This window comes from Castor canadensis, chromosome 10 (assembly GCF_047511655.1).
Source record: "Castor canadensis chromosome 10, mCasCan1.hap1v2, whole genome shotgun sequence".
NCBI lineage: Eukaryota > Metazoa > Chordata > Mammalia > Rodentia > Castoridae > Castor > Castor canadensis.
Genome location: NC_133395.1, coordinates 22,751,693 through 22,772,259, shown reverse-complemented (window position 1 = coordinate 22,772,259; position 20,567 = coordinate 22,751,693). Strand labels below are relative to the sequence as shown.

The 20,567-nt window shown below is 36.3% G+C and overlaps 1 protein-coding gene across 19 annotated transcripts in view; it reads right to left on the bottom strand.

Annotated features, from left to right (window-relative positions):
- Positions 1-20,567, bottom strand: part of LOC141411442 (uncharacterized) — a 313,736-nt gene that overhangs the window by 92,237 nt on the left and 200,932 nt on the right. For 15 of the 19 annotated variants that reach the window (XR_012436174.1, XR_012436181.1, XR_012436180.1 and 12 more), the window contains one exon: positions 1,257-1,325. The gene's annotated coding sequence lies outside the window, so the exon portion shown is untranslated. Of the gene's footprint in view, positions 1-1,255; positions 1,326-15,102; positions 15,240-15,423; positions 15,498-15,533; positions 15,613-20,567 lie in introns of those variants that run through there. The other 4 variants (XR_012436175.1, XR_012436184.1, XR_012436182.1 and 1 more) reach the window with 4 other exon arrangements.

The window sequence follows — 20,567 nt, the reverse complement described above, 5'->3', positions numbered from 1 at the left end:
GATGTGGGAAACTCAGGACCCCCAAAGCCTCTTGGAAAGTAGTGGAATCACTGTAGCTTTTGTGCAATAGCCCTAAGAGAGATTACAACAGTACAAAAGGATAGTTGCTGAACAACCCTGTTCTTTCTCTGTGTGGGACTGGGAAAACCCTTCCCCAAGAACATGATGTTCCACACTTGGGCTCATAGCCATAGCAATGTGACAGCCAATCCTAGGACATAGGTCATGGGAAACCTGGGGACTGCCACATACTCCTTTCTGCTTCTCTGCACTGCTTAAATACTGTCTTCAGAAAATAAACTACGCCATTGCTGCCCACAACCCTGAATTCATGTCATTATTAGCTGCTCGAGCACCCAAGGTCAGAGCTGGAGCCCCACAGCAGCTGGACTGCAGCAATTGTTATATTTGGAATCCAACATATTTGTCCATTTATTCAAATGGGTCTTACTAATTTCTACTGTGTGAAACATGTGAGAAATTTCAACCAGATTGAACATGAAGGTACTGAAGTCCACATTGTTCTCTCTCAGATGTGCAATATAGACCTACTACAAACACAGCAATACTATGAAAAACAGGTCACACTAAAGGGAGGTTGCATATGAGAGGGGGAGGGTAAAATAAAGAAGTTAAGAAGGTGAATATGGTGAATGTACTCTCTATACAAGAATGAATATAGAATTTTTAAACCTGTTGAAGCCACCATAAGAAAGGGACTAAGGCAGAAAGAGAAAAAATAGAGGAGATGAACCAAATCAAGACATAATACATGTACACATGGAAATGCCACAAGAAAAGTCCCTGTGAGCTATCTGAGAAATGACATTTTTCTTCTTTTTTTTTCTGATACAAAATTAGAGAACAGGAGGGTGGAACAGGTTCTGCCTGAGGTTTGAGGAGTAGATAATAGTAGGAGGAGGGAGAAGGTAGGGAAATGGTGAAGGACAGTATATATGGTGCAAATATTGTGTGCACATGTATGGAAATGGAAAAATGAAACCTTCTGAAACTATTCCAGAAATGGAGGGAGGAGGAGATGAAGGAAAAAGATGGAGGGGGTAAATTCAAGTATGATATGTTTGATATATTGTAAGAACTTTTGTAAATGCCACAATATAACCTCACTCTGCACAACAATAAAGCAAAACAGAAGGTAAGATACTTGCTTTGGAGACCTCATGATTAGACAGGCATGCATGTTCCCAAACACAAAACATCTTATGAAAGTATGTTTGTAATTGGCACTTATTCACCTTCTTCATTCAATTATCTCATCTGTTCATCTTCCACTGGTGTGACATCACATGTCTTTGGTTTGTTTCCTAGAAGCAGAGACAGATGGAAATTCTTGTTTAGTTGAAATAAATGGGTGTTCTCAGCAGAAGGACAGTAAATGAACCACTACAGAATAGGGTAAATTTAGAACATGATGCTAAAATAAGTAAGTTACCATTAAAGGACTAATTGGGTTATATCACCTGGAGAAGATAAAGAGTAAAGTTTGTACCAATGATAGATTTCTCAAAGAAATCTGTGACCTATATGTCAACTATAATCTAATAGACATTGGATTAGCTGAGGAGATCAGCCTTAAGCAGTTGGAGTAGCCTCTAGGAGGTCTGGAGAAATGGGCAGTTTTGAGTTGCTATCAACCAATATTTTCATGAACTAGGAGAGAGTGATATAGCCAAAGTGGATCTAGAAAGACATTATCCATATCCACTTCTCACATTCACTAAGGTTAATATGGTTGTTTCTCTCTGTCTCAGCTCTTGTTCAAAGCCTAATGCTCCATAGAATCTGGACCCTACTCATTTGTTGCTTACACATAATTTTAGCAGCACCTCTATGATAACCTATCACAGTATAATTAATCACTAGTGTAAAGGTGAGTCTTCCCAAGTATATGAATTATTTGAGGTTAGTAATTAAGTTAAATTAATCTTTATTTCCTCAGCACCAAGCAGAGTGATGCAATGATAAACTATTATTAATCACATATATTATTTTTAATTGTCTTAAGGAGCTGGCAAAATGACAAATACAAATCTGAAATTTAAGACCAGTTCCTACAGAATAGTGCTTTAGAGCTTAGTCTCTTGAAGGAAGGAAGTAAAAAAAACTACCAGATGTTTGAACTGGAAAGTCTTTCAACTTTCTGAGCTTCACTTGTTTAGTGGAAGAACAGAGAAAAAGTGTCTCTTTCCTGCACTGGTTATTATATAAAGATTATAAAGGGATAAGTACAGTAAATACTATGTTGAGAATAAGCAAGGCATTATTTTACCCAATTTTCATTAATGCTAACTTTACTGAGAACCATAATTATTTCAAGATACTTTCAGGTATCAAAATTTAATGCTGATATTTAGTGACTTAAGTAGTGATGAAGACCTGAATTTGGTATTTTCTGTGTCTGGTTTTATTATATATTCAAATTCATAGCACATGACAGAATACATCATGAATGTTTGTGCTTTTCTTGAAGCTACTGGTATCATTCATATGTACATGCACTCTCATTGCTAAAGCTAGAATTTGTCTTGGCAGAACTCAGTATAACACATTAATGTTTTAATATTATTAGTATCCACAGGGAAGTCTCATGTTTTAATGTAATATAGTTCTATCAATTTATATAAGATGTCTAAGGAGCAACAGAAAACATTGAAAAGAAATTACTTTGAATAGAGACCTAACTCCTACAGCTTTTTTAATCAATTCAATTTCTTTAATCAATGATCTCACAATATTGTGCTTACTATAGCAATGCTTCACTCTGCCAGAGACTAAAAAATACCAACAGATTGTTCCTGACATTGTTTTTGATTGTTATTATAACCTAAAAATATAGTTTCAATAAATAAAAGCTCCATCCTAAATCATGCCAAGAAGACTTTGAGATAATGATGACTGCAATGCACTATATTTTTTCTGAAATATTTCCTAAGAAACATGATCAGAAATTTGAAAATCTAATTACACATGAAAGGCTAGCACTTTATTTTGTCTTTTACACTTATTTTCAAGTGTTTTGCTTTCTTTATTCAGTTTCTATACCAAAATTTAGAAATATGTGGATTAAAAGTTTGTGAATTAATACATGAAATTTAGAGAATGTTAAAAAATATTTTTAATTTTGATTAAAAGATATAAATAAATCAAAAATAGAGTAAATGTGTTAGATTAAATCAATTTTGGTTGGTTCAAAATACACTATGTGTGTAAATGTGCATTTATTCTATCACAGTATAGCAATCTATACTGTCAAATTAGCTTCTCTTCTGATTAGTACTGTGTGCCTAGAATACAGACGAGAACTTGATTTAGAGGTTGCTCATTGGATACTTCTTGATTCACATATTGTCCAAATCCAGTATAATTACTGTAGTAGAAAACTAAAAATGTAGGTAAATCATTCACATTTTTACTATTTAATCTGATTCTTAGCCCATTCACATTCCGCAATCCATAGTCTACCATCCATTTGAATCATATGACAGTCTACCTTTTTGCTTTTTAAAATCCTAAGGTCGTTTTTCACAATAAATCCATTTTTCTCATTCATTTATTCAAATATACATTGAATAATTACTACATGTTGGATGTTGTGCTAAATGCTGAGACAAAGGTAACATGACTCTAAATATTTATAACAAAACAGAGGCATGTAAAGCCATTATCAAACAGCTTTTTCAAATGCCAATGAATAATATTTAGGACTACCAGATGATTAATTCAATTGCATTTTGACATGCGCTCATATATTAATACTATAAATAGTTTCCATGACTCAGAACCAATTATTTTACCTCCTTTTCACTCCTAACTTCAATGTGGGATGAATCATTTAGCAAACAAGATTGTGTTCACTACAAAAAGTGCTTTCCTTAGAACTAGCAAAGACCATTAGAGTTTAGTAGAATTCTATAAAGAAAGGATGGAGACTGAATGTAGTGGAAATATGTATTCATGTATGGAAATGAAAAAAAATGAGACATGTTGAAATTATTCCAGGAATGGGGGAAGGGGAGGACAAAGAACAACAATGGAGGGGGTGAATTCAACTATGAAATGTTGTCAAAGCTTTTGTAATTGTGACAGTGTTCCTCACTACATGAATACTACTATTAGAAATAAAAATTAGAATAATGATTGAAAGATGCTTACAAATACTCAACTTCTATATTATTCCAAAAAAAAGAAAAATTTATGAGTTTTCTTCCTTATTTCAAATTCTACTTCCCATTTTCAAGACTCATAATAGATAATTATACTTATAAATTATGATTTGAGTACATTTTCTTTTTTATTCACACATTTTTTTCAGAAAGAAAACACATTCAAATAAAAACTGAAATTGAAGCTATGGGGTATTTTAATTGATCATGTATTCATTGTGTTGTGTACTTTGACTTCTGTGAGGAATTGCTTCCAAGACCACCACCACCCTCTGCTGGATACCAGAGCAGTAGAAGCTTAAGTACATTACAGAATATTTTTATTGCCAATTTGCTTGTAATCTGCACACATCCTTCCCTATACTTTTTTTTTATTGTGTTGGGTGGGATTACAGTGTGGCATTTACAAAAGTTCTTACAATATATCATACTTGAATTCACCCCATCCACCATTCTCTTCTATCTCCCATCCCTCCATTTTTGGGATTGTTTCAACATGTATCATTTTTCCATTTACTTAAATGTGCACACACTATTTGGATTATATTAATCCTCCTACACCCTTTCCCCACCTTCTCCCCCTCCTATTGGTACATAGCTCTCTCTCCCACCCCCAGGCAGGACCTGTTCTCCACTTGTATTCTCTGATATTGTTTAAAAAAAAATGACAGTTTTGCTTTTTTTTTTGCTTGTTTCCTTGTGGCACTTCCATGTTTTTATGTATTTTAGCCTGATTTGGCTAACCTCCTGTATTTATCTTCTTTCTACCTTAGTCCCATTCTTATGGTGGTTTCAACAGGTTTAAGAATTCTCTATATGATATGGAGGATTCTAAAAAACTAAAAATAGATCTGCCATAGGCCTCAGCAATACCACTCCTAGGTATATACCAGAAGGAATGTGACTCAGGTTACTACAAAGGCACCTGCACGCCCATGTTTATTTCAGCACTACTTACAATAGGCAAGCTATGGAAACAGCCAAGATGCCTCACTGCTGATGGATGGATTAAGAACATGTGGTATTTATACACAATGGAATTTTATTCAGGTACAAAGAAGAATGAAATTTTATCATTCACAGTTAAACGAATAGAACTGGAGAACATCATCTTAAGTGAAGTTATTCAGGCTCAGAAAGCCAAAATTCACATGTTCTCCCTCATATGTGGATTATAGACCTTAAACAAATGCAGTGATATTATTGGACAAGGGTCACAATAAAGGGAGACTGTGCATGGGAAGGACAGGGCAAGGGAAGGAGACCAAACACTTGAGTGTGATAGATGGGCTCACTATACAGGAACGAATATAGAAACTTTAAACTGGCCAAAGCCACCTATGAGAATGGAACTAGGGAATAGTGAAGCAGACTGGTAGAGATGAGCCAGTTTGGGTTGTAATACATATATGCATGAAAACAGCACAAAGTATCTCCCTATATAGCTATCTTTAACTCAAACTAGCAAAAATGCCATATTTTTCTTATTGTCTTTTATATTTTTTTCTTCTACAAAATGGGAGAACAGGAGGGTGGAACAGGTTCTGCCCAGAGGTGGGGGAGAAGGTGGCACAAATAATGAATACACATGTACATAAATGCAAAAATGATACCTGTTAAAACAGTTCCAGGAATTCAGGGAGGGGGAATGACATGGAGTGGTGGAGGAGGTAAATTCAAGTATGATGTATTTGATACATTGTAAGAACTATTGCAAATGCTTCAATGTACCCTTACCTAGCACAACAATAATAAAAATAAATAAATAAACAAATAAATATTCTATATTCATTCTTGTATAGAGAGTACATCAATCATATCAATCTTAATTTCCTTCTTTTACCCTTTCCCCTCGCCTGGGTAACCGCCTCTTAGTGTGTGACCTGTTTATCATTATATACATATATATATACATATATATATGCAGGGCTGGGGTTTGAACTGTGGGCTAGCACCTGAACCATGGTACTGGCCCTTTTTGTGATGGGATTTTTCAAGAAAGTGTCTAGGGAAGTATTTGCCTGGCTGGCTTCAACTGTGAGCCTCCTGACCTCTGCTTCCTGAGTAGCTAGGATTACAAGTGAGAGGAATAGGTGCCCAGCTTGATTTTCATAATATTGCTGTCTTGCATTAGGTCTATATTCCATATAAGAGAGAAAACATGTAGCTTTTGCCTTCTAAACCTGGCTAAATTCATTTCAGGTGATGTTCTTCAGTTCTATCCATTTACTTGCAAATAACAAAATTTTATTCTTCTTCATGACTGAATAAAATGCCACTGTATGTAAATGTCACATTTTTTAATCTATTCTTCAGTATCTTGGCTGTCTCCATAGCTTGGCTGTTGTGAATAATGCTACGATAAACATGGGTGTGCAGGTGCCTTTGCTGTAATCTGACTTAGTATTTCTTTGGGTAGATCCCCAGGAGTAGAGTTGCTGGATCATATAACAATTCTATTTTTAGCTTTGTGAGGGGACTCCATAGTGTCTTCCATAGTGGTTGTACTAATTTATATTCCCATGCACAGTGTTTCAGTGCTGCTTTTTCTCCACATCCTTACAAACATTTATTGTTGTTTGTGTTGTTGATGGTTACCATTCTAAAGGGAGTGAGGTGGATCTAAATATGGATTTGATTTGTATTTCCTTTATGGCCAGGGATAGTGAGCACTCTTTCACATGTTTTTTAGCCATTTGGAATTATTTCTTTGAAAAAGCTCTGTTTAGTTCATTTGCTCATTTCTTCATTGGCTATTTGTTTTTTGGGTTTTTTTTTTAATTTAGTTCTTTGACCTCCCTATATATTCTGGTTATTAATCCTTTGTCAGATGTATCCATTCTATAAACATCCTCTTCAATTTGCCGACCATTTCTTTTGCTTTGCAGAAGCTTTTTAATTTTATGTAGTCCCACTTGTCAATCATTTCCCTTACTTGCTGAGTCATTTGATTTCTATTGAGGAAGTCATGCCTATTTCTATTGAGAAAGTATTCCCTCCTCTTTCCTGAACTAGCTTCAAAATTTCAGATCTCATATTAATGTCCTTAATCTACTTTGAGTTGGTACTTGAACAGGGTGAAAGACATGAGCCTAGTTTCCATTTTCTGCATGCAGATATACAATTTTCCTAGCTATATTTGTTGATGAGGCTATTTTTTATCCATCATGTGTTTTTACTGCCTTTGTTAAAAATCAGGTGGCCATAGCTTTATGGATTCAGATCTGGGCCTTCTATGCTATTCCACTGGTCTTCCTGTCTGTTTTTGTGCCAGTACTATGCTGTTTTTATTGCTATGGCTCTGCAGTATAGTTTGGAGTCAGGTATTGTGATACCTCCAGCATTTTCTCTTTGCTCAACATTGCCTTGGCTATTTGTGGTCTCTTGTGTTTCCAAATGAACTTTAGGATGGATTTTTCCATCTCTGTGATGAATTCCACTGGAATTTTGATGGGGATTGCATTGAACATGCAGATTGTTTTTGATAATATAGCCAATTTTACTAGGTTGATTCTACTAATCCATGAACATGGGAGATCTTTCCATCTTCTGTTGTCTTCTTTGACTTCTTTCTCCAATGTTTTATAATTTTCTTTGTAGAGATCTTTCACCTCCTTTGTTAAATTTATTTCTAGGTATTTTATTTTTGAGGCTGTTGTAAATAGAATTATTTTCCTGTATTCTTTCTCAATGTGTTCATTGTTGTTGTATAGAAAGGTCACTGATTTTTTTATGTTGATTTTGTGTCCTACGTAGACTCAGCTCTAAACAATATTTGTCAGGATTATTGCATATTAACATATGCAAAGTTTCCATTATCAGCCCAATTATATGCTAATGGAAAAGAGAAAACTAAACTTTAATATGAAGTGATAGCAAATACTTGGAAAAACTATACAGCAAGAAACAGTGTTAGAAGAATGGAAATACTGCCTTACAACTGTTGGCAGGAGTCCTTGGGGAGGAGCTACCATGTGAGTGAAGACCCAAATTATGTAGTAGAAACATTTGCCTGTAGGGAACTTAATGTTCCTGGGTCTTAAGGAGGGAGGAGCTTGCTTTACCTTATGCACAGCAAATTGCCCCATGTGTGAAAAGGAAGCCATGGGAGGAAGCCATAGGGGAAAAAGAGATGAGTACACCAAATGCTCTCCTCTTGGTTTTTTCTGGACTCTTCTTTCATTCACTTGTGGCCAGGCAATCTTCCAATCACATTTTAATATTCTTCCACTTTCTATTATCCTAGCATTTGCTTCCTTAAAAATCAAGCCTGGTCCTCAATGGTTTCTAAAACTATTTCATGCAAATTATGGGCTTTTATTTTATTTATCTAATTATCCAAAGGTCCAGGAAAATGAGAAGTCTAAAGTATTTCTTGGATCAAGAACTCTCTCTTTTTAAGAGATTTAAAATTTAGTAATAAATAAATGTTTCCCTAGATAGCATATAAATAATTCTTCATTTAACGTAAAATATCCTGGCTATTTAATTCTTAAAGTTTGATAATGTGGCTTTTGTCTTATTTTTTTTTTCCTTTTCAAGAAGAAGAAATTATTAAATGCTCTCTAGGGGCATTCTTTAAGCTTCTGCTTGCCTTTGTTGTCATATTCAAAGATTAAATGTCCATAAGTGGAAATTACACAAGGTTCTGTAAGGTACAGAAGAGCATCTCCATTGCTTTGATTGCTTGCCCATTAGACAGTCATTAGCTAATTATTGAAAGCAGAATCTTTATCCTGAATAGTCACAAAAGAGAATATATTTGAGTGTCTTATCTTCAGCCTTTCCTCTTTAGTAAACTAGCCATGGTCATAGTATTCACAGTATAAGAGCAAAGAGCTACAAATAGAAAAAATAAGTAGAATATCTCCCTGTTCAAAATAATGAATCACCCTCCACTACCATCTCCTATTTCTTTAGAAAATTTACTTCTGATCATATGTAAATGCAAGTCCTTTCTATCTCTTTGAGATATATGTGAACCTTTCAAAAGCTAAATAAGCTGCATCTCAGTTTTAAGACAAAAGAATGACTTTCTCAAGGTCTTCCACAGTGTATGTAAGTGTATGTAAGAAGGTAAGTTACCTGTCGCTCAGCCTTTGTGGGAAGAAAGGAGACCAATATTGAAAGGCAACTTACTCTACATTGCTAAAAACCTCCTGTCATAAAAATGAAAAAAGTTCATTTGTCGTCTTAGATGAAGCAAAATAGCAAATACACATGGTCACCACAATTGCCAGGTGAATACATATGAAGCACACATGACAAGTGGTGCTGTCAGAGAAGACTGGCTGCTGTTATCTCGAGAAAATGTATGTAATTAGTTGAATTTACCTGACATAAAAAAGTTACATCTCTTTGTGCCTTTATAGTCTTTTACAGTCCTGCCCTATACTAATCACATCTTGTTTAAATAATGGATTTTCTTTAAATTTTGTGTAGTTTTTGATTAGGAGATTTTTTTAAATTATATTTTCCCCAAAATTCATAGACTACTCATCCTCAGCAAAGATAGAGAGAGGGTTAATATCTATGTGCAGTTTGGAGCAAATAAAATAAGTGTAGACAGAAAATAAAAAATACACAAAAACTATATACATAAAGAAGGCATTATAAGACCATAAGTGGAAAGTGCTGATACTGGATTTAAGAATTGAAAAATGAATAAGCAATATAACATTAGATTCCAATGGTGGATTGAAGATGAAGCATAGATGCCCTGTGACACTGCATTATGGGATATGGTGACATCACTTATGATCTAGAGTGCTAATATAGACAGACATTGTTGGAGCTCTCTGTTATCATGTATCCCAGTACTGTGAAAACAATTTAAAAAATAATAGTGTATTTTATTTCTTCCCAGAATAAAGACTTAAGAATACCTAAGAGAGAGACTTCATCCAAATTTCCAGTTATGTTTCCAAATAATATTTGACACATCTGACAAACAATATCAAATAAATAAATTATTGAATTTAACTGCTTTCATTTTAATCTTTAAAATTAGAAGTAATACTTAAGAGAAAAGGAACCAGCAAATATAAGTTCTAGGGACAAGAAAATATTGTTGTCCTAGATCTCCTTGGCTTGATTTAATGAAAGGAAAGCAAGCAATTATTTGAGCACCCTGAACATGTAATTAGCATTTTTATTGTCATTTCTCCTTTCTCCATGAGACATAATATTTAAATCCTTTAAATTAATGACCCTAAGAGACTTTCACTAAATGAATGTACAATTCAGTATATAGTGTTGTTTTGTTTAGGGAGGAATGTGGTTACCACCAGGAAGCTATTATTCAAGTAATTTCAGAATAGACTTAAATTCCAGGCAGATATAAAAAGGATTCTAAATTCCAAAGGAATTTTAACAAACCATAATATCTCAATCAGCAGAATCTAGACAAACACTGGGCAGTTCAGTAAAAACAGACATGAAAAAGCAGGTCAATGAATAAATAGGATTTGTAGTCTAACAGCAGAGGAAATTCATTCTCTAGTCTGCCTTTATTCTTTCTCTTAATGAGTAGCATGCATTCCCAGGTGTGTGCTTGTATCTGTGTGTGTTTCTTTTCTCATCCAGTCAGAAATCACTCCTCATTTATAATATTGCTGGAGACTGCAAATTTTGAGATTTATAATCAAACATGTGATGGGAAATGTAATTTCAATAGAAAGAATAAGTGTGTGTACATCTATTGTATTTACATTGTATGTGTGTGTAATGTATTTTCTTATAAGTATTTCAGAGTTGCATTTAATCTGAAATTATAATTATTTATATATTTGCCTTGCATAGTAAGAAAAGTATTTAAATATCCATTTTTATTTCTAACATATCATGAAACAAAGGTAACTCAGATTAACCTCATGACTTTGATTTTCTCATAATGTATCTTATATGTATGTCCAATTGCTTTATTTTGCATAAATATGGCAAAATTAAATTTTATTGTTTATAATTTATACCACAGTTAATCAGAGCTAAAAGGCCAAGCTTGCATTCTATTCTTAAAATAGAATACCTTTCCAAATGAGTGTACTCAGTATTAATAATTGCACTTGGAAGTGCTTTTATACAAAACTACTTGTATGATTATTTCAAAAATAGCCTATTTCAGTAAGTGGTATTTTAGTAGATAAATTAGTTGCTATAACAGCAAAGTGTTTACTTAGTAGAATATAAAAGATTTTTGGAAATTAACTTCTTATCAAAAATGTGACTTTTGTATTTATTTTCTATATTACTGAAAAAAGCTTTACTAAGTTTTTCCTTTTAAATATTTGACAATTTTAATTTTACATTGAACATTTCTAAATGTTCAATCATTAGGAAATGGCTGGAAATCCAAACTAATTCTGTAAAAATTATGTATGACGATCATGTTCTATGGAAGCCTAAATCTATCAACCAATAATTTATGTATACATTATGAGAAGGAGGCTATAATAACGAAAATGATGCCATTTGATGATACATATTTTTGTTATTCTTAGTATGTTAAAACTAGGCAGCATACTTGGTTTCAAAAGTATCATAATGCTTGTTAAAACATAAATTTATTTCATTTAAGCCAGTAATAAGTTTATTTGTCATAGAAGAAAGCAAAGCCTTGTGTAGACGGACAGAGACTTTCTTCACGTTATCACTTCCTTGCACAGATCCAACCTGCATAAGACTGTAGGCCCTCCTGGCAGCAAAAGTACCATCAGCATGGGAACATTGCCTGTCACTGTGCTCCTTTATCATATGCATAAGTAAGAAAAAGAACAAAGACAATTTAATATTTATAATTGGTTATAAACATCAGAGTACTGAAAGGTAACATACAATAGCTGTCGGTAACCCTTAGGGTTCTGTGAAACACAGAAAAGATACTGACATGGATGGAATGCAGAACCTTGGAGGACTTGTTGACCTATGTCTAGGCCCCACGAAATGGAGGAGAGGATGCTGGTACTTCTAAATGCATTGGGGATGGTTACATAATGATGAAGTTAGAGGTTGAAACTAATGGTCACTTCTAGGATTAAGTATCATTGCTATGATAAGAAAGTGAAGAAAAACAAGAGGACTCTATTGTCCCCTACTCTCTTTTGTCACCACTGCCTACTACCTTCTGTTTCAGAGGAAACAGATCAGGGTCAACACATAAGCAGAATTTTAAAGGATGTGTTTTGAGATAGAAAACATTAATTTTGTGCACATGTACCTTGCATGGGACTTGATTACCAGAGGTTGTCCCATACTATAGTCTCAGTGTAAAAGTTTTTTGGAAGTGGGAAAGACTTAAACCTAGATTTCATTAATCCCACTTGCTTCTTTGGAATATGGTGAATCACTTGTATAAATTATGTTAGTGGAGAAGTTGTGGCAGTAAACCAAAGCAATCCTAACCAGTGAGTGAATGTACTATGAAAGGATGTTGGCAGCCCATACCAGCAAAAGTACCAAAAAATTAGGAACTGAACCTACCCAATAACTTGATTTTGGAAGCAAATTCATTTCTAGACCCTGCTTAAAAGAATGCAGCTGTGTTAAACATTTATTTTTTTCACTTTTAGACCAAAAGCAAAGCAAGTTGGTGACCCCTCTCTTTCAGAATCCTGAGTTTAAAAATGAGATTACGCATGTGATTCATTTTTCACTTGCTAAATTTGTGGTGATTTGTTAGTTAAACAAAAGAAAACAAAAGAATGGAAAAAAAACAGAGGTAAGAAAGGAAACTGTGTTTGCTTAGATATTGACCCCTTGTCTTCTGCTTCCAACTCTGGGGACATTCTAACTTCTGAGAAAGAGAAATACCAATGTAGCTAAAGGTTCAGTGAACATCTTTGAATTGCAACTTGGGATATTTCTTCATATACAACTTAAATGACAAGCCCCTCACACACACCATTAATCTGTTCTGAATATGAAGCATTTTCATACATAAAGTTAGTGCATTATATTAAAATGAAAACTAGGGACAAAGCCTGTTTCCCTGCTACTTTGAAAGCAATAGCTGACTATTTCCAAACTATGTTCAGCAGAATAAGAAAATGGAGATTGAGGTTTGCCAGGTAATTCTTGGCTGAGCTTCCTTGAAACTCAAATATCTATTATTCTAGGAGAAAAGCAAAGTCTTCAGAAACATTCACATTTTCACATGACAGAATAGAATTACTTTGGGCTAAGAGATAGTGGCTAAATTATTTTTGGTATTCTTGCCTCCTAATTTGTGATTGATAGCCATTTAATAAATAGTATATTTGATATGAGTATTTTGTAGATAAAACTCAGTGCAAGCATATAGACATACTATGCTAGTCAAAAACATCCATCAATTTTTCCTGTTAGATTCTATACCTATATTTGCAGAGCATTTCCAAGCAGGTGCTGTACTTACAGTTTGTCAAAACTATATAGTTGAATGAGTATCTCACAACAATTGAAGGAAAAGTACTTGGTCATGTCATTAGGATTCTGTTCCATTAACAATGAAAATGACTAGTGCTTGAACTTCTATAGAATGTAAAAGTTGAAATAAGGAAGCAGTTCCTGCTATACAGTCAACAGCTGATGTCACTAGGATAGAATAGTCTGTTGCTATTATTGTCACCACATATGAAGCTTTAGGCATTGCCAACACTTTCATTTGTTTTGTTTTTCTTTCAAAAATAACCTAGATCAATTGTCTTCATGTGACAAGGCCTCTAGTACATCTACATCTATACATTTCTTTCACAATGAAACTGAAATTACTACAATTTAAGTAAATATGAACCACCCACATTTTAGTACAATATTAGCTACTAACTAGTATATGTTGAAATGTTCTTTTTTGTTGGAGACATTCTGATGGATCCCACTGAGGAAAACTCTCATAGTATAATATGTGAAGATGGTTGGTTCCTGAATGAGGATAAAATTCAGAACTACTGTTCCAATGTCCTCTAAGATGGAAATGGCATTTCCTATTAAGAGTCAACTGATATGCCTAAGACCTTAGCCACTTTTAAGAAGCGGTGCAAAAACAAGCATGTGTTTCAAAACCAGTGCTATGGTCTTGTGAATTGTCTGTGAATCATTAAATCATCTGAATTACTGATACAAGAAGCTTTACCTATGAAATTATCAGCATGGCTTACTGATAAAACAACCAACTTCCAATATGCAATATCTAGTAAAATGCTACAAAAATCTGCCATAATAATAAAGGGCTGAATGTACATGGAACTGAATATTTTTTCTGAATTTCATAACCTGTTCTTGGATATAAAATCTGTCAGCTTAAAACTGTCTGAAATACATCTTCACATGCAGTCATAGATAACAGATATTCACTAATAATGGCCTACATTTAAGATCAGGTCATTTGGACACCAAGGTTTTTATAACAGAATTCCCAGAAATATACCTATTTTATTTGTAAATTCTCTATTTACAAATCAATCAATCTATCTATCTATCATCTATCTATCTAGAAATATTTACATGTAGATACACAAAGCTTGATATGGGTTTAAAAATAAATAGATGAATGAGAGTTGATAGATTGATAGACATAGAAATAGACATATAGATACACAAAGGGAGAATACACACTTAATGGAAAGCTTTTGGATTTCATTAGCATATATACTCATCATTTCTACCATAGAATGGTGAATTTATGCACAAAATATGACAGTAATGACAATGATCATAAATAAATTCTGTATATTTCTGCCTATGCTAGCTTATATGAAGAGAAGTTCCACAGGCCCTATTTTCAGCTACTGATAGGTTGCAATTATTCCAACTCTATTGAGTCTGAGTCCCCAGGTGTTAGGGATGTGAAATTAGAAAATGGTTAGAAGATAAAGTACCCTCTCTTTTTCTTATATTCCTTCATCATGCCTGATTTTCATTCCTGATCATCTCACTTTTGTACCTTGGCTCCCAACAGAGTAAGTACTTCTCCATAAAATCTGAGAACAAATTATCACTTCTCTCCAATAACTTGGTGGTACTCTTCTCCATCACAGAGTTACCTGATATGTCCAACTTCACTCTTCAACAGCATTCGACCTGTGAGCCCACAGAAGAAAGTACAAATGTGGGATAAAAACAGATGTCAATTTGAAATGAACCATGGTGGATACGCTATATCTCTAGGAGTTATTTTCCTTTGTAAAGGGCAAGCACACCCTTACCTCCCTCTTTGACATGACAGTGCATATGTTCTAGACAAATGATAGTCTTTAATACTAACCAAAAACTTAGCTGTCCTCTAGGTGTGAGGATCTGTGGTAGAGCTCTTATCCAGCATGTGCAATGTTTTATTCCCTGCACCAACAAAACAGAGCAAAACAAAAATCTTACCTGTCTATAGAGACATGCCTTCTCACTGTCCTAGGTTGCCAGCACTTTGATCTTCCTTCAGTTATCAATGGCACAGGTTCTCATCAATAAGCAGAATTAATTATACAGTTAATTATGAAACCCAACTTATAAGGCACACTGAGAATTTTTTGTGAAACTGTCTGAGGTTTTATTGATGGGTATATAAAACCAAATCCATGTTCACGTAATATACAATCCTATGCCCTCTATGGAAGGAAAATGTAGTGTCTATATATAATACTATTTTTGAGTCAATACCTATGCTCAAATTGAACTGCATTTGATATAGGAAGAGGCCAGAAAATTCCAGTATCTCAATATTAACTTTGTTATAATCGACTATATAGTATGATTTCTGGTATTTTGGATAAGGCTGCATAAACTTTGACTCTGCATGCAAATGTTGAAGGCCCCATAAATATCCAACTGATAATAGTTTTAGGTTGGGGGCAATATGTTTAATAAGACTCTAAAGGCTAATATATGCAAAGCCCTAGGTTTGATCCCCAGCACCAGAAAATGAAAAGAATAAAAGAAAAAGATTTGCATGTATGGTGTTCCTGCCAGTCTTCTTATCCATGTGGTATGCACAGAGCTACTGAGTGACTCTCAAAGTAATAGCCAGACTTCTGGCTGCTATGACCAAGATAGATAGGGATTGTGTCTAGCTGACTACCTCTGGATTTCTTTCCTATGCCTGAATTACTGTCTCATGTTATGGAGAAGAGGAAGGTTGTCTTACCCTATTTTGACCTGGTCTAAACAAAAACCAACCTATGCTGAGACAAGGTGCATTGCACTGGATTGTTCTTCTCAATAGAAGGTCCAAGCACGACTTTCAGTAGAATAGCTGTGTAGCTTCCACAGATCCTGTGTGCCCTGCTTTAACTCTGCTTCTTCATTGTTACTGATAAATATTTTAACAATTTCTCATTAATGGCTTAAGTGACTGCACTATGGATAGCAATCTGTGGAAACCCCATGCTTGTGAAGGACATGGCAGTGTGTCCTCAGTTTCAATTTAGGTTATGACTATCTTGAGTGCTAAAGTAGAATTTTATACATGTGGAAAAGAGAATATAAGAGCTGTGAATGACCAAATGGGAACAAGGAGGAGGAAATGACTGAGAGTCAGTGGAGAAAGGGAGGAGTCTAAGGATCAGGTCTAAAAATGTGCTAGAGACAGCTCAGACAGTCTTTTAGTGTATGGTATTACACTGGCTTTTACACTGAGGGATAAAGAGGAGTGAAAGATTTGCGGACAGGCTGGCATTAGAGAAGTATTCTGGTCATAGACAGTAACAGGGATGCTCTGCACCCCATATTAAAAATAGACATTAGAAGGACAAGTGTAGGTGTGAAAGAATTTCAGAAATTCAGAGGAGAAAATTATGGTGGTTTGATGATAATGCAGTTAATTAACACAGATATAGTTGCTCCTGATTTGTTTATATTTTACAGTCAATATCAATAAGAAATAATGATGGATTGTATATGACATATGATAAATTTTTAAAAAAGAGTCTAAGAGAAGTCCAGAACTACTGGTTGTAGTATCTAGAAGAAAAGAGGTGTGATGTGATAGAAATAAGACTCTACTTTGGGTCTTAAAAGTTTGAATTGCCTATCGCTCATATAAACTAGATAAAAATGGTATGGAAAGTATAAGTATAGTGAAAGAAAATGAATAATGAGTACAGTATGTAAGCTAATATTGGAGGCATAGTAGAAGGAATGAGCTAAAAAGACTGTACACTGATTGGGAATGTGACAAGAAAGCAAGGAGGAGAAGGGAGATAATGAGAGATGAGTGCAACAGTGAAACAAAAAAAATGGATTTGAGGAATGTCTCATAGCACCTGTGGTGTGACAAGAGAAGGGTCGCCTCACCCCAGAGGTTAAAATGACCAATGAAATAATATGTGACCTTGTATGGGACAAGATGTACCCCTATTTCTGTAATGTGCTCTAAATGGTATGCAAGGAGTGTCCCCTTTGTTCTCAGGACTCAACCTTGGGAGGTGAATCTGCTGAGTTGCTGTCAGCCTGCTTAATGAACTTGCTTCCCAAAAGTTTTGGTGCCTCTTCTCTCTGTCTCAGATGTCCTGCAACATTTCTGAGAGATAGTGTCCAAGATTCATAGGTGGTGATTTCATCTCTAGTCACTGGCTCAGCATCCCTGGCTTGCCAAGAGGGCTGACTCTGCAAGATGTCACCAGACGTGTTGATCAGAGAGGAGGGATCATCTATCCCAATGAACCAAGGAGGTGACTTTTGGTCACACAAAGAAACTCAAAAAGACTTGGGAATCATCAGACTGTCAAGAACCTGGGTTTGAATTTTACTTGTCTTAAGAAGCAGAGAAGGAGTCTGATCAACTCCCAGAGACAACCAAACAACTCCTTTTTGGGTTTAAACTGTGTCTTTCAGGTTCAAGGAGCAAGGTGGAAGTACTCTGCTGTGTGAAAGTGTGTGAAAGTATGAGCCTGAGACACAGCCCAGCTCTGAATCAAGTGCAGATTCCTAACCTGCAGCTCCATGGTAATACTCATATAGTTTGTGATGTACAGCCCATTTGTGGCTCTAGTCTGGTGTTTGTAAGGTCTCACTACAGCTAAACAAGGGGAGAGTACAGCAAAGGGTGAAGTGAGTGTTGTTATTTGCTTTCTCCTATGTGCTGGAAAGGAGGACCCTTTACCTCCTCTCCACAATCCTCATCCCTTCTGTTTTTGTCTCTGTGTTGACATGTGATAACAAGAGGAATGAAAGTCAAAGTAAGAAAAACCCCCTAGGGTGAATGCTTAAGAACTTTAGAAGGGATTTAATGAAGATTATGGAGTCAAGCTGATACCTGGCAAGCTCAGGACCTTCTGTGAAATAGATTGGTCTGCTTTTGGTATAGGATGCCCTCAGAGGGGTCATTAGATAAGGTCATAGTCAATAGAGTTTTTGAAGTGGTTGCAGGAGAACCTGGATACCCAGATCAATTTCCTCATATTGATTGCTGGCAGGATGCAGTCATTAGTCAGCACAAGTGGCTAAAACCCCATTTAAAGGAAGCATGTAGGATCATGGTAGCCAAGGTGACAGCAGCTTCCAGTGCAGAGAAAAATGTAAAAACCCAGAGAAACCCATATTAGCAGGGGACCCCCAAGGAGATCCTGCCCCCTTATGTGCCACTGTACTCACTTTGTCATTGCCTTCTGCCCTTTCACCTCCACCCTTGGAAGGGGAAGCAGCATCAGACTGGAAAGCTCCAGCAGCAAATATGCCCACAAGTCTTAGCCCAGGAATTCTTGAGACTACAACAATCCCTATTCTTGAGGCCCTTCATGTTCACTCCTAGCCTACCAGTCTTCACTCCACAAATCCCTGTGAGATTGGCCTCTATCCAACCAGGAACATTTGATCAGTCCCAATATAGGCCTATCCTCCCCCCCAGGATCCACTGTCCTGCAGATGCATGTGAGAGAGGTCCAGGGCCCAATACATTATGACCAGCATGGTCAGATACAAGGAGAAAAGTGGACATTCACCTACCACCCTTTACCACCAGAGACCTCCTAAATTGGAAACATCATACCCTCTCCTTCACAGAAAAGCCATAGGCTCTGTTTGATCTAATGCAGTCCATCATCTACTCCTAAGCCCACCTGGATAGACTGCTGACAGCTTCTTTTGACTGTATTTAATACTGAGGAGTGACCCCCATATAACCTTGGTGGCTCTAAAGTGTCTGGAAGATCATGCCCCTGTGGGCACTTTAAATGCTCAAGCCTACATGCTCAAGGCCAGTTCACCAAGGAGGACCCCTGTTGGGACCCTAATGATGACCGAGATTACCAGTGGCTTAAACAATACTAGGCGGCATGAAGGAATGAGGATAAAGGTAATGGACACCAGTAAGAGAATAAAAGTCCTCCAAGGGCCAGATGAGAGTCCCAGACAGTTTTATAAGCAGCTATGTGAGGCCTTCTACCTGTGCACCCCATTTGACCCAGAGGTGGCCAAAAACCAGAGAATCATTAATGCAGAATTTTTCAGCCAACACAGCAGAAGATAAGGTGAAAATTACAAAAGCTTGAGGGATTCGCTGGTATGAATACCAGCCAGCTTCTGGAGATGCCCACAAAAGTCTTTGTCAATCAAAATCAGGAGGCCCAATGGGAGGCCAACAGAGAGATAAAAAGGAAGGTGAACCTCCTCGCTGCAGCTCTAGGTAAACAGTCAGGTGGACCCCAGCATGCAGGCCATGGCAGAGGAAGAGGTATCCCCATTGACAGCAATCACAGCCTTTAGAACAACCTCACCCTAGAGAGGAACTAAGGCAAGACCAGTGTGCCTACTGTTGTCAGAAAGGACACTGGAAAAATGAATGTCTCCAATGTCCCAGGTACCTCCCAGAAGGCCCTCCAGACCAGAGGCAGAGGCTGAATTGTTGAAGGAAAGTATCAGCATGTTCATAGGAGAAGCAGCCCTGGGAGGACCATATTGTCAGGCTGGTCACTTTTGGGGATTATGAAGAGGACTAGGACAGACTGGGCTCCATTCCACTGGGCCCCCAGTAACCTATGGTCCAAATGAAGATAGGGGGCCATCCTGTTGATCTAGTGGTGGACACTGGTATGATCCATTCTGTTGTAACCCAGTTGTGGGTCCTCTCTCACAGAGACATGCAACCATTGTTGGGGCCATTGGAGGTCAGCCTCGCCACCTCTTCCTTGTATCTAGAAAATGCAGTCTTGGAAAGCATAAAGTAAGGCATGATTTCCTTTACCTTCTTGATTGACCTGTAGACTTGATGGGCTGAGACTTGTTGTGCAAACTAAGGACACAGATAACTTTTGACTCTAATGGCACAGCATCCTTAAAGCTGAGAGGGCCTGAAGCCAAGATTTTCTCACAGTTGCATAAGAGGAGTGATAGAGACTCTATGCCTCTAAGAAAGAGATTCCTGAGAGGCCAGAGCCTCCCTTTAAGATTCCAGGAGTATGTGCTGAGGACACCCCCTCC